The sequence below is a fragment of the Carassius auratus genome, chromosome 38, assembly GCF_003368295.1.
Source record: "Carassius auratus strain Wakin chromosome 38, ASM336829v1, whole genome shotgun sequence".
Taxonomy (NCBI): Eukaryota; Metazoa; Chordata; class Actinopteri; order Cypriniformes; family Cyprinidae; genus Carassius; species Carassius auratus.
Window position 1 is genome coordinate 2,828,044 of NC_039280.1, and position 15,209 is coordinate 2,843,252.

Here is a 15,209-nt window from a genome sequence, read left to right on the forward strand (position 1 = left end):
CTCACAATGGATTTCTTTAGAGTGTGTTTCAAAACATATTATGCTCTAAAAGCATAAAAATACGTACACACTGTGTATTGTACATAAAATGTGAATTTACACAGAAATATAAGTGAAATAGTTTATTTGAATGTTTTGGATGTTCAATTAATTATAACTGTTAATATTTTCTTTAAAAATTAAATGATAGGCTATACATTTCTTTCACTTCATCAACCAACTTGGACGATCTCATCTTGATGCTCTTTGGGATCACAATTAACAAGGAAGATATAATACAGATAATACAAACGTCCAGTAATAAACTGCCTGTTGGAAAATTGTTTATTTTAATTGTTTAATTGTTAGCTACAGTTTTTTCAAGCTGGTTTAGGTGGTTAACCTGGTTGAGCTGGTTGTCAAGCAGATTAGTTAGGGCTGGTGTCAGCAAAACAAACAAACAAACAAACAAACAGCTGGTATGACATTTCTTTTCAACTGATTTTATTATTATTCTTTTAAAAGTGTAATCTGTACCCATAAAAAATTACACAAGGCCAGTTTGTTTAATGAGCCCAAGGCGAGATCATAAAAGTTGTGTTAAAATGGTCATGCATAAAACTCCAAAAATATAATATCCATTACAGTAACAGGCATTGTAGGAGAAGACTCAAGAGCTGTTATCTTGGCAAAAGGAGGATGCAAAAAGTGCTGAATAAAGGGTATGATTAATAGTGGCTAATGAGTATTTGAGAAAAATAATTTATTTCATAATAAGATCCCCCAATTTTAAATTCTTCATTTCCAGTTAAAGGTTGGGCTTTTGTGCAATTTTAAATAAAAGATCAAAAAGAGTAATCATGCAGATTTATTTTCACAGCCTTTTTTTGATGCTGTTTACCATAATTTTGAACACAACTGTATATTTTAGAATTTAGACCTTTAAAAAAAAACATTTTAGTATTAATATTAATAAAAGGTTGTCTGTATAACCAAAACAATACTTTTAAATGGATGTGTGTGTGTGTGTGTGTGTGTGTGTGTGTGTGTGTGTGTGTGTGTGTGTGTGTGTGTGTGTGTGTGTGTGTGTGTGTGTGTGTGTGTGTGTGTGTGAATCATATATATATAATTTTTTTTCATTATAAGCTCTTCATATTTACAGCCAAGCTTGCTGATACGGTTTCTAGGAACTACGAGAACTGAGATATTTGGTACCCAAAAGCATGCATTTATGAACATGCACAAACAGGTAAGTTCACACACCACAATCTTGGCAGGTAGATTCATAATTAACTACTGTTTTTACAGGAACTTAATGAAGGAGACAACAAGGGAGACTGACGATGGAGATCAAAGAAGAAGATCAGGTAAGTACTTCATTTCAGTTAAATACACTGTTTGCCTGTTTGTAAAGCTGCTTTGACACAATTACATATGGCATAAAGCACTATACAAAAATAAATATGAATTGACTTGGCAAGAGGCCCATTGCAATGTTCTTCCATATATATATATATAGAGAGAGAGAGAGAGAGAGAGAGAGAGAGAGCTGTTTTAATTTTTTATTTTTTAATGTATGATGCCAATAAATAGGAATTGACAGCACATTCACACACAATACAGAAACATATACTAGATAGAAATGTTTTATATTTATTTGAATTCATATTTCATACATACACAGCACAGGGGCAAAAGCCATCAAACCTTCAAATCTATCCTGTGATCAATACCTAAATATGTAATAAACATTATAATGTGATAAAAATGGGCTATTAGTTCAGCAGCAGTCTGTTAAATGTTAGAACCTGCCAGTATAAGAAACAAAGTGGGAAAAGAATCCAAAAGTGAGTCTGTTTGTCTAAAACTGTTATTCCAATAAGTTCAATCATCAATATCCAGATACTACTCAAATTTGAATTTGATTATCATTTAAGTGATTTTTTCACTGTGTGTGTGTGCGTGTGTGTGTGTGTTTGTGTGTGCATATATATATATATATATATATATATATATATATATATATATATATATATATATATTTTAAACTGAGATTGAGAAGCACACACACAAGAAAAATAAACTTGTTAGAGGTAGAATTACATTTTACATTTATTTATTTAAATTCATATTTCATACATATACAGCACAGTCGGCAAAGCCTTCCAAACCTTCAAATCAATCCTGTGAGCATTACCTAAATATATAGTAAATATTATGAGATGACAAAAAGATAAGCAGAAACAGTGGCCTTCTAGTGGCTTTGAAGCAGCCTTCTGTTTGAGAAACGTGTCGTGAGGGATCGTCCCGGATGAAATCGTCAGGTGAAAGGTCATCATCATGTGGACCATTTTATTACATAAAATGGCGATAAATAAAATAAAATATTGAAATAAATTGCATTTACAAAAGGGGAAAGGGGCCCAACGCACCCCACTTTGCACTTGTCTGCTTCAAAGTTTTAAAGTGCTTCAACAAAAATAACTATTCTTCCCAAATACTCGTACCTCTGGTCAACTGGGCATTTTTTTTCCAAACAAGGATGCATGAAATTGATCAGAATAAAGATATTTATAATGTTACAAAAGATAAATAAGCAAATCAGATTATTAAAATGATTTCTGAAAGAGCATGTGACACTGAAGACTGAAGTAATGATGCTGCAACTTCAGCTTTACATCAAAGGAATACATATTTTAAAATATATAAAATACACTATATTGTTGTTTTTATTGCTTTTTGGATTTCATAAATGCAGGCTTAATGAGCATTTGAAAAACATTTTAAAAACATATAGAAACCGCAAACTAGTTTATTTTTTTACCTAAAGTAGTGTTTTGCAGGCCTTTAGCTAAATTTAGCTGTATATTTGACTAACACAGCCTCTGCTCCCTCTTGTTCTTTGGCTTTTCTGTTTTGAAATCTAAGACAGAGCCTCATGCCTGTTTCATTAAAGATTAAGGGATCTGAGAATGTAAATATTTCCGGCCGATGAGATGAGATGAACGAAACAGGCTGAAATCAAAGCCCACGGCAATGCCATCACAACTGTCCTTATGAGAGAAAAACAGCAGTAAACACACACACAGAGAGAGAGAGAGAGAGAGAGAGAGAGAGAGAGAGAGAGATGATCAGACATAATCAAGTATCAGAAGCTCAGTTTTCTGCATTATTCAAAGACAGTTGATATTGGTGTTACATGGCGCCCCCTATTGACAAGCACCTTGAGTTCAACTTGTTTTCGGAGTAATTAAGGAAAAATAATTCCCTTTTTTTTCACAGCTATGAACAAAAATCAGGGTCTAAGTATCACAGACTGACCTCATGCCTCAAAATAAAAACAGAGTTCAAGCTGCAAAAGTTAATGGGTTGTAAACGATAAATAAATGCAGTTTATATTCATTTTAATAATCATATTTATTATTCATATTGTACATTATGTATGTATATGATGTATTTATATTGTTATTTATATTTGAAAATACTTTCACATTGTATTTTTTACATTTTGGATTTGCAAGATTTGTTTGAAATTAATTTCCATATCATTTGTACATAACAAATACACATACATCATAAACATATATCAGTTATTTATCTTATGTAATTTCTATGACATTTATTATGTAATTTATATTTACATATTTTTTCACATTTGTGATCTGCATTTATGAAAAAAAAATCATGATTTGTACATAAAAATGGCATAATACATAAACTTACTATATTACTTATTATATATAAATACACTTTTACTTTGTATTTTTCCTATTAACTATTGTTATATAATTTATACTATAGTGTAAACATATTGCTTTCAATGTAATTCACAATTTACATTGTTTTTTTTTTAATTTACAATTTGTATTATTTGTATAAAATTTATGTTTTGTATGATTTGTATGAAATGTATTTATAAAAATAGCATAAAACATATCGGAGTAAACATGCTATGTTGCCGATATTTCTGTATTTATGTGTTTGTAGGCTTACTGGAGCCTTATTAAGCTCAACACACTTATTTAGGCACACAGACTTGCTGCCTAGAAAGAGAAAGCATCATGTAAATTGAAAAAGAAAACAAGTCAACTAAACAGTCACTTATAAGGTTTTAGATGGCATGCAACCTTAGAAAGTATCGTACTAGGCTGTGTTGCCCAAAAGCATTGTAAACCTAAGTTAATCCTAGCTCCACTTCTGTGATCAACTTTGGCTCACAATGCTTTTGGGAAAAGCCCTAGGCAGTAGATGCTGAAAGCTTATATGTACATTTGTCTCCGTTTTCACATCTAACTTTGTCTTTCTGGCTCTCTAAACATCTAAACACATCAATAAAGTCAGGAGATCTGTCAGTGTTCCTCGAGGAGACAGAAAGTTGTTTACTCACAATGCTCTGGATCTCTTTATGTGTCCCCTCTTTATGTGTTATTTAGCATTTAATTGGTGATTTAATGAGGATGAGAGCCTGAATACATCTCTCTATGGCCTTCTTTTAGAAATACACAGACAAACTGATATTTCATATTAACTTTGACAGCGGAAATATCCCATGTGACAAAGTTAATGGCACTGCATATATATAACGCCTAGTGTTCAAATACAAAAGCGTTTTGGAGTTACTCATTTTATAGGCATAATTATAAGAACATTTATCTTCCTGTTGTGCTCATAAAAGCCCCTGGGATACAAGTGATGATCACTTACTTCCAAAGCATAAAATCAGTCCTGAGAATTAAGTGTGATCAGATGAGTTGTGTATGATTCCTGGTGCTCAACATGGCCTTGAGTTACCGGACTGCTGAGATGAAATGTGCGTGATTCGCATTGAACACAGGATCCTGTCCTGATGTGAGGTACGTGTTTTTATCTAATGCCGCATTCAACATTGTTTTGTAATGTATTTTGAAACATTATAAGTGTCTCTGCTGCCAGTTTTGATGAATGTAATGCATCCTTAATCAATAATGGAATTAATTTCTTTAAAGAATAATACAAATAAATAAAACTACTGACCCCAAACTTTTGAACAATAGTGTATAAAAAAATAAACACAAAGTGTAAAAATATTGATCCATCTGCAAGGCCTTTGAACCTTCACATTTCAAAAATAAATACATTTGTTTTATGAAACCCAGAATCAACATTTTCTTAAAATGAAAGTTTTGAAAAATGTTGAAACATAAAATTTCCTTTGGAATTCAAATGTAAACTGGAATCCTGTTTTCTACCTTCGTTCAAATTCAGGTCAAATGAAAGAATTTAAGTTCAGTTTTTAGTTCAAAGTAAGAAATAAGACATTCAATTCACAGAAAAAAAAAGTATTTTGTACCTTTTTTCCTGAGAGAGCAGTTTGCCACACAACTCTGCCCTCATGAAAGAAGTGTATTGTATTGTTTATTTTCCCATTTACATATTCTGTCAATGTTGATTTCTATTGCAGTAGCTATTTCAGATATTACTTTTATAATCATGCTCAAATGGGATCATCAGAATTGGGTTTGACACTTCATAATCAGCCCACCTAACAATACTCTGTGTGTCCGTGTTTGGACCCTCCGTCGGTGGGTAACTGAGCTGGCATGCTGCAGTCAGAGCTTTGTTTGGTTTGGCCTGTCCACGTTTTGCACATTGGCAGTGGAAATGAAAGAAATGGTAATTAGGGAAACGGCATGATTTTATTGGCTGTGTTTTCTCTAGCAGTTACAACCCAGATGTCAGGCAGCTGAACACTGTGAACATCATCTGAGCCATGATTCAAAATAGAGGATGCATCCATTAATCAAACAACACAATAGTTTATGTAGTTTGTAATGGAATGCAGCTAAATGTATTCTCTCAATACTGTCAATATACACAGCAGGCCACACACACAATCTCTTTTGAATACAGTAAGTGAAACAGCAAGCATTATTGCACTGTACACGTTTCAAGCTTGACCTCGTGTGAGTGCCATCCATTTATTCTGCCTTATTTCACTTTTGTCATCTTTCTGAACTATCTGACGCTGTTCCTTCCTGGATGTACATGACTTGAAATACTCATGACTCAGACACCTGAGCTGTACAGTACATGCCATGTGCCTAATGAATCTAAAGGTTAGCTGAGTTAGCCTCTGCTGGAAAATGCTGGAACTACACCACATGACTGCAAAGAGAATCTTTCTCCATTTACTGCCAAATTATTTCTTGATTAATACATATACATATAATGAATTAAAAAGCACAGTTAAGAGTGATAACATATGTACTATAATATAATGACAAATTATCACTGTATATATTCACTCACACACATATGTGACCCTGGACCATAAAATCATCATAAGGGTCAATTTCCGAAATTTAGATTTATACATCCTCTGAAAGCTTTCTATTGATTTATGGTTGTTATGATAGGACACTCTTTGGCTGAGATACAACTATTTGAATCTGAGAGTGCAAGAAAATCTAAATATTTAAAAAATCACCTTAAAAGTTATCCAAATAAAGTTCTTAGCAATGCAGTTTATTAATCAAAAAATTCAGTTTATATATATTTATTGTAGGAAATTTATAAAATGTCTTAATGGAACATGATCTTTATTAAATATCCTAATGATTTTTGGCATAAAAGAAAAATCTATAATATTGACCCAAACAATGTTTTTTTGGCTATTGCTACAAATATACCCCAGTGGCAGGATCCAGGTTTTTTTTTTTTTTTTGCTAGATTTCCAGAAAATATTTACTAAATTAAACTAAGTTTCTACCAAATGAAATTGTTATGGCAAATTTAAAATATCATAAAAGGCACTCTCTAGCCGTTAGGTCTTGTGTGTTTGAGGGTGGTTTGGTTTACGTTCCATCTGGATTGCAGAACAAGCACATCAGTTCATTAGTGTGGCTTCTGATCTAGAGGCTGCTTTAATCTGAATCTGTAAACTTTGGTTAATTACATCCTCTTAAAAAGAACTTAATTATTATAATCAGACCAGAGGAGCAGCAGAGTTCATGTTAATGACACATAGCAGATGAGGTGAGAGCCATTGTGTTTGAACCACCGCAACTTTATATTATTATATCAATATATAAATATAATAAAAAAAACATAGGGATTAGAGGATTACTATACTTTATTCAAAAATGTCTACCTGCTTTATTTACTTTTTTTCATTATTATTATTATTATTATTATTATAAAAAAATTAATTATACTATACAAACTTTTTCAGGACAGCATTACAGAGTATCTACAGAAAAGAAAAAAAACATAGGCCTACACACACACAAAAGGTCAGACAAGCAAAATAAATGAATAAATTAAATAAATACAATTATATATGTACATTTATTAATACATATAATAACAAATTGTGTGTGTGTTTGTGTAATTTAATAATAAATTGAAAAACAAAGCGTTAATAATATAATTAAACAGAAATTTTGAGCAGATGAAAGCAAACTAGAACTCATCAACTGAATAATAATTAACACATTTTTATTATTGCTAGTTTTTATTATTTGCTGTCTGATTATTAATATGGCCAAGCGGAACTACATATTAGGTAAGTAGACCTCAGTCGAACTGAAAAGCGTGACGTACTTCCTTTTTGCAATGGCGTCTAGCCCAGAGGTAAACAAAAACAGCCGTTCAAAATTATGTAATAGTTAACCTAACATGTATCTTTATTGTTTATATATTATATATCATTTTTGAGAAGCAGTCTTTAACGTACTCCTGAAATTATCGTTTTAGCATGTCGGTTATCAGAACGCTGTTCTTATAGTCATAGCTAAAGATGCTAACATCAGTCTCTGTGTGAGAAATGTTGTTGATTTGATGTTTGATGTTATGTTGTAGCTATCACTGAAGTGACATTATTAAGCCTTGTTTGTGGAACATTCACTGTGCAGGTTGTTGCTCACTTCAATGAAGAGGAAAGAAGAGAGACTCAGAAAGTTCAGAGAGCTTCATTTCAAGAAAAGTTTACCTCACATCAGTGGAATCCATGAGCTCTGACTGTTTGTGATCCTGGAGTCTTACGTTGCACAGGTATATTTTGTAGCAATAGCCAACAATTCACTCTATGGGTTAAAATGATAAATGTTGTATATTAATCAAAAATCATCAGGATATTAAGCAAAGATCATGTACCATAAGGATATTTTTTACATTTTGTACTGTGAATATATCAAAACTTATTTTATTTGTAATATTAATTGCTAAGAACTTCATTTGGACAACTTTAAAGGTGATTTTTGGATTATTTTCCACCCTCAAATTCCAGATTTTTTTTAAGTAGTTGTATCCCAGGTAGATATTGTCTGATCTTAACAAACCATACATACATCAATGGAAAGCTTATTTATTCAGCTTTTAATAAATCTCACTTTTGAAAAAATGGACCCTTATGAAACTAACACCCCTTTAGTAATGCTCTGGTATTAAATCTGTCCTAAGCTATGTGATTTGTCCAGATGTCCTGGTTTTGGCTTCATTTTCACATGGATGTGCTCTCTACAGTCCTCATACATTATATGGATTTGTATTTACATTGCTTTCACTGTACTCTGTAGATTCCACTTTCTCACAATCACCACGACTGGTTGGTTATGTACAATGAAGCATGCTATTGGTCAGATTACTCTTAAGTCATTAACTTCAGCAAGAATGAAAGCAATAGGAAAACTGAGCCAAAACCCAGTCATTTCTGGCCATTTAGGAAACCTGGCCAGGACATACCTGGGGAAAAAAAGAGGATGTATCACAAATGGTAAGATGAGATCAGCTTTTCCACCTGGTAGCAACATTTAACTCCTGTGGCTGCTTGTGTTTGGATTTTAAGATAAGACCGTTTAAGAAATCCATATATATATATATATATATATATATATATATATATTTAAAGGATTGCACTCTGAGATCATACCTCTCATTTTCAAGGGGGTCCCTCAAAAGACATTTGCAGACATTTTTTTTTTTTATTAGTCGTATACTGCTCAGATTTTAGATTTAAGGCTATGTTGCTTTACCCTATTCCCCTGTGGTATCTTGCTTTAAGAGGAATGTGAGCCATGTGTTGAATTCTTGACGTATGTCATGTGAAAGGTGCTTTAGTGTAGTTGGTGAAGACTTAAACGTGACATTGCAAGCCACTGACACACAGCACTACAGAATTGGTTCTATTGACGTGTATGAAATGTGATTGCGTTCCGTTGATAGAATGAGGCTCGTAAGCTGAATCATCATGAGGAGGGCAAGAGGCTGAAGCTGCTGGCTAACTGGGAGGCCAAGAAAGCCCATCTGGAGTACAAACTCATGGTGGACCAAAAGAAGAAAGGTAGAGAGTTGCAAAAATAATGGTAACACAAACACTACATGCTGTTTGTGAATGGACACACATAGTGACCAAACTCACAAAGCTGGTGAAGCCCAAGCTTTTAAAAAGTCATGTTTTGTTATAGATTTACATGTTTTCTGATGTTAGTAGATGATATGCTTTATCTAAGGGGAAAAAAATAATTCTGTAAGCACTTCCTGTTATTATAGTTATGTTGAATATTTAAAGCAAAACTAAAACCAGTCCCCAAAGATCTAAAAGATGTATTTTGATTGTGTCTGATCATTTCAAGTTTCAGAAAACACTGAGTTACAACACGCATACAAACCAGTTAAAAACATTTTGAATCTTTATAAGTGTATTGAGTGTTAATGTTTTTTTCTGTACATACCCAACTGTTCAAATGTGTGGTGTCAGAAATTTTATATTTGAGTATATTTTACACTGTCATTTATTTCTGTGAGTTTTCAGCATTGTTTGTTGTTATAACAGTCACGCCGCCTGTATTTTTGGAAACCTTTTTTTAGTATTCTTTGATGAATAGAAATCTCAAAAGAACAGCATTAATTTGAAAGAGTTATTATTTCCAAAAATATAAATTTCTGTCGCTTTTGATTAATTTAGTGCATCTTTGCTGAATAAAAGTACTATTTAATAAAAAAAAGTTACTGAGCCCAACCATTTAAACGGTAGTGTATTTGCTGTTATTTTCCCTCTCTGCTCTCTATGTGCCAGTATCGGCCATTAAATCAATTGATATCAGTCAAGCACTCATTCTGATTATGTGGCGTGTGAGGAGTCTGTAAAGCTGTTAATCGTGTTTGTTTGTCAGGAGTGTGCAGATCAAGGTGAGAACTACGACCGTGCAAAGCTCCTGGAGATCAGCGCTGAAGATGCAGAGAGATGGGAGAGAAAGAAAAAGAAGAAAAACCCAGATCAAGGATTCTCAGGTATGAAATGCTCATCAGGTTAATGAGGAGCTTCAATGATTGGCTGAGGGGGAGAAGGAATGTGGCTACCATGTGTGACTCTAAATATGTGAAAATGAAAACAGGCAGAGTTTGTGTTTCACGCCTGGGTATCATTGGTTCTGGTAATTATTATCAGAAGAGCCCCTTTCCCCTCTCAGACCCCCACAGCTGTGTGTGTGTGTGTGTGTGTGTGTAGGTTATGCTGAGGCCCAGCTGAGACAGTACCAGAGACTGACGGAGCAGATCAGCAGATATGGACAACTATGAGAGACAGAGAAAGGAGTGGTGAGACTTCATATAATATTCATTCTACTTCAGAAAGAGCTGGCTGTTTTTAATATAAGACTATGGATTGATAATGGAAACAGACACAACAGACTTTTATTGTCATATGAAGATTTTCTGTGATAGAGTATAAATGGCGATTATAACGTTCCCAGTGAAGATACAGTATTGTTCAAAATAATAGCAGTACAATGTGACTAACCAGAATAATCAAGGTTTTTAGTATATTTTTTATTGCTACGTGGCAAACAAGTTACCAGTAGGTTCAGTAGATTGTCAGAAAACAAACAAGACCCAGCATTCATGATATGCACGCTCTTAAGGCTGTGCAATTGGGCAATTAGTTGAAAGGGGTGTGTTCAAAAAAATAGCAGTGTCTACCTTTGACTGTACAAACTCAAAACTATTTTGTACAAACATTTTTTTTTTCTGGGATTTAGCAATCCTGTGAATCACTAAACTAATATTTAGTTGTATGACCACAGTTTTTTAAAACTGCTTGACATCTGTGTGGCATGGAGTCAACCAACTTGTGGCACCTCTCAGCTGTTATTCCACTCCATGATTCTTTAACAACATTCCACAATTCATTCACATTTCTTGGTTTTGCTTCAGAAACAGCATTTTTGATTTGTTCTCCAAGTTCTCAATTGGATTAAGGTCTGGAGATTGGGCTGGCCACTCCATAACATTAATTTTGTTGGTTTGGAACCAAGACTTTGCCCGTTTACTAGTGTGTTTTGGGTCATTGTCTTGTTGAAACAACCATTTCAAGGGCATGTCCTCTTCAGCATAGGGCAACATGACCTCTTCAAGTATTTTAACATATGCAAACTGATCCATGATCCCTGGTATGCGATAAATAGGCCCAACACCATAGTAGGAGAAACATGCCCATATCATGATGCTTGCACCTCCATGCTTCACTGTCTTCACTGTGTACTGTGGCTTGAATTCAGAGTTTGGGGGTCATCTCACAAACTGCCTGTGGCCCTTGGACCCAAAAAGAACAATTTTACTCTCATCAGTCCACAAAATGTTCCTCCATTTCTCTTTAGGCCAGTTGATGTGTTCTTTGGCAAATTGTAACCTCTTCTGCACATGCCTTTTTTTTAACAGAGGGACTTTGCGGGGCATTCTTGAAAATAGATTAGCTTCACACAGACGTCTTCTAACTGTCGCAGTACTTACAGGTAACTCCAGACTGTCTTTGATCATCCTGGAGGTGATCATTGGCTGAGCCTTTGCCATTCTGGTTATTCTTCTATCCATTTTGATGGTTGTCTTCCGTTTTCTTCCACGTCTCTCTGGTTTTGCTCTCCATTTTAAGGCATTGGAGATCATTTTAGCTGAACAGCCTATCATTTTTTGCACCTCTTTATAGGTTTTCCCCTCTCTAATCAACTTTTTAATCAAAGTACGCTGTTCTTCTGAACAATGTCTTGAACGACCCATTTTCCTCAGCTTTCAAATGCATGTTCAACAAGTGTTGGCTTCATCCTTAAATAGGGGCCACCTGATTCACACCTGTTTCTTCACAAAATTGATAGTCAAAGGGAAAATGAAAATAAGAGACAATTTTGATCCCCAGTGGTATTTTTTTGAATTTGAGACTATGATGTTTTGAACAAATATTGTAAAAAATGTAATTTCCTAGTTGTTGTTTGTTTATCTTTAAACAATAAAAATAACCTCGTTTACCAGGGCTACATTTCTTTGATCCAAAAAACAGTAATGTATTGAGAAATATTATTATAATTTTAAATAACTTAATCTGTCATTTATTCCTGTTTAAAGCTGAATTTTCAGCATCATTACTCCAGTCTTCAGCGTCACATGATCTTCAGAAATCATTCTGATATACTGATTTGCTGCTCAAGAAACATTTCTTCTCATTATCAACGTTGAAAACAGTTGAGCTGCTTCATATTCTTGATAAAACTGTAATTGATTTTCTGGATACTTTAATGAATGGAAAGCATTTATTTGAAATTCTTTTGTGATATAATTTATGAATAAATGTATTAATGACTTAATTGTATTAGTATTGTATAATTGTAAACTTTTGAATAATAGTGTACATAAAATAAACACAAAATGTAACAAATAGATAAATAGAATAAAAAAAACAGCATTCATTTGAAAAAGAAACGTATTAACTCACATTAACAACAAGCTTGTACGATATTTTCTGCGATTGTGTGCAATCACTGCTAGAAAAATAAAGTGCTGTAACAGGAAAAACTATTTTCTTCACAAATCAGTGTTTTTATGATTATGATAAGAAATAAAGCCTAAGTGAAGTGCAAAAGTCCAATTTTATTGCTGTTCTATTTGTGTAATAATAAAGAAATAAAACCCTGATGATTTGCACGTGTCTCTTTTGCTCCTAGTGGAGAAGATTTCCACCCCACCTCCAACAGTGATTCATGGCACTCGCATCTCGTCTAAGAAGAGCATTGAGCGCATGGTGGAGAAAGAGTAAGAATCTGTGTTGACTTTGTGTCCATGGCAAGCTGCAGGGAATCTGTTAGATTTCAGATCTGACACTGCAGAATCACCTGGCGAGCACACCTCGTGTTCCTCCATCAGAGTTAATGCAGAGAGCGGCTCTTTTGAATGTGATGTTGCAGCCAGTTTTAGAGCTCTCTGAGAGCACGGCCTTCTGTGTTTGTTCCTCACTCCAGATGTGTTTGTGCCGTTGCGTGCCTGTTGCACATGGATGTGTGCGCCGGCGAGGGTTTGTTTATGTGCTAAACGGCACTCTTCTATTTTGGAGGAGCTGCTTTTAGCTTCTGAGAGACATTAGACAGGGCTATGGCTGCCAGATTGTGACGCACAAACATGCTTTGAAGATTTTTGAAGAACTGTCTGTGTGTTTGTGGGGGGCATGTGAGTCTCTTTGAAGGACTTTGAAAACTGACATTGTCTGTTGAAGCATCAAACTGGGAAATGAATGGCCGAGGAGTACAGCTGGGTAATCTAGCTGATGTGTGCTGTTTGCGTGATGATTTTGCTGTGTTGTTTTTGACCATTATGTTTCCTAAGGTCAGTGACATTTTAGTCTCATTTATCATATTTATTAATTATTTGAATTAAAATAATAATTGTTTTAGTTTGTCATTTTATTAGCTTTGTTTTTTTTAATTGAAATAAAAATTATATAAATAATAAATATAGCTTTAATCTACTTTATTTTGCGGTATATATATATATATATATTATATATATATATATTTATTTATATTTATATTATATATATATTTTTAATCCTTTATCCTGGATTATTTTAAACTAGATTTTACTGTTTTATTTCTTGCATTAAACATTCTTTCTTGCATGTCTAATCTCCATTAATGTCTCTTTGTGTGTTTAGGAGTGAAAAGCGCTCAAAACAGTCGCCGCAGGGCTTACAGTGATGATGCTGACATCGATTCTATCAATGAAAGAAATGCTACAAATACACTGCAGAGATCAAACAGAACGTGGAACAGCCGTGTAACTATGGACACTGTTACTATGGATAACCCTCCCCAATCGCCAAGCAACAAGAAGTCATGTACAGATATTTCTAAGAAATGCTTCTTTGAGATTTGTCTTCTCTGTAGTGGTCTTGTGAATTATTATTGTTATTTTATCCTTTAAAACTGTTATTTTTATTTCAGGTAAAAATATTTGCCTGCAGTGTCAATGTTTTACTGTGTAAATTAATTCATTTCCTCAGCAGTTGACATCAACTCCAATAAAAAAAAAATTATAAAAAAAAAAAAATGAAATGAAAAACCTTTGAATTTATGTTGACTCATAATGTAGCCTAAGCAAGATGATGCCACAGCATTGGTGAATTGTTGATTCTGGTTGGTTAACAGATGTGACTGGAAAGTGTTTTGTTGATGTTAAACGCAAAATCAAATTTAAAATGAAAAAACATTTTTATTTCCAAGATGGTATCTGGACAGCGCTCTCATGCAAAGTAATGGTCATGTGAAAATATACTGTTTGAAACATTTGTGATGAAACAATGCCTCACAGATTAACTGTAATCACAGTACTTGGCAGTATACAGTATATACTGTATGGTATTTAGTTATAATAATAGTAGACAATAGTTTAGTTTAGTAGACTTTAGGAGGAATTAGAGTTCAGTAATGTTTACCAAAACTATTAAAAACTGTGTTTAATAATGGAAATTAAGCTGAAATAAAATAAAATCTTAGTACTACCCTTTAAAAATAATGGTGTGGTACTGAGAAATAGATTTCACAAATAATAAAGAAATGACTAGTAACAAGACATTAACTAAAATGTTGAAGTAGATAAAAAAAAACATGAAAATATAAATGATTAAGATACTCAAATTACTAAAAATAATTTAAGCAATATAGATAAATAAAAATAAAAACACAAATTAAAGAAAACTAAAGCACATTAAAACACTTTATTAGTAAAAAATTTAATTATTACAGAAATAAAATGCAAAACTATAATAACTGACATATAATACCAAAAACTAAAAACACTGTGCCATCATCTTTCTGAAATAGTTATGGTGGCTAATTCTACTGTGAATTGTTCTTAAAAATGAGCACATTCATCTGTAAAGTTATATATGAATTGAAAGTAATTGACTCCAGACAGTTTTATTTAGCATTTAT

At 33.3% G+C, this 15,209-nt stretch overlaps 1 pseudogene; it reads left to right on the forward strand.

Moving 5' to 3' along the window:
• The first annotated feature begins 1,322 nt into the window (after positions 1-1,322).
• Positions 1,323-14,313, forward strand: LOC113057468 (pre-mRNA-splicing factor syf2-like; annotated as a pseudogene).
• Positions 14,314-15,209: the final 896 nt, after the last annotated feature.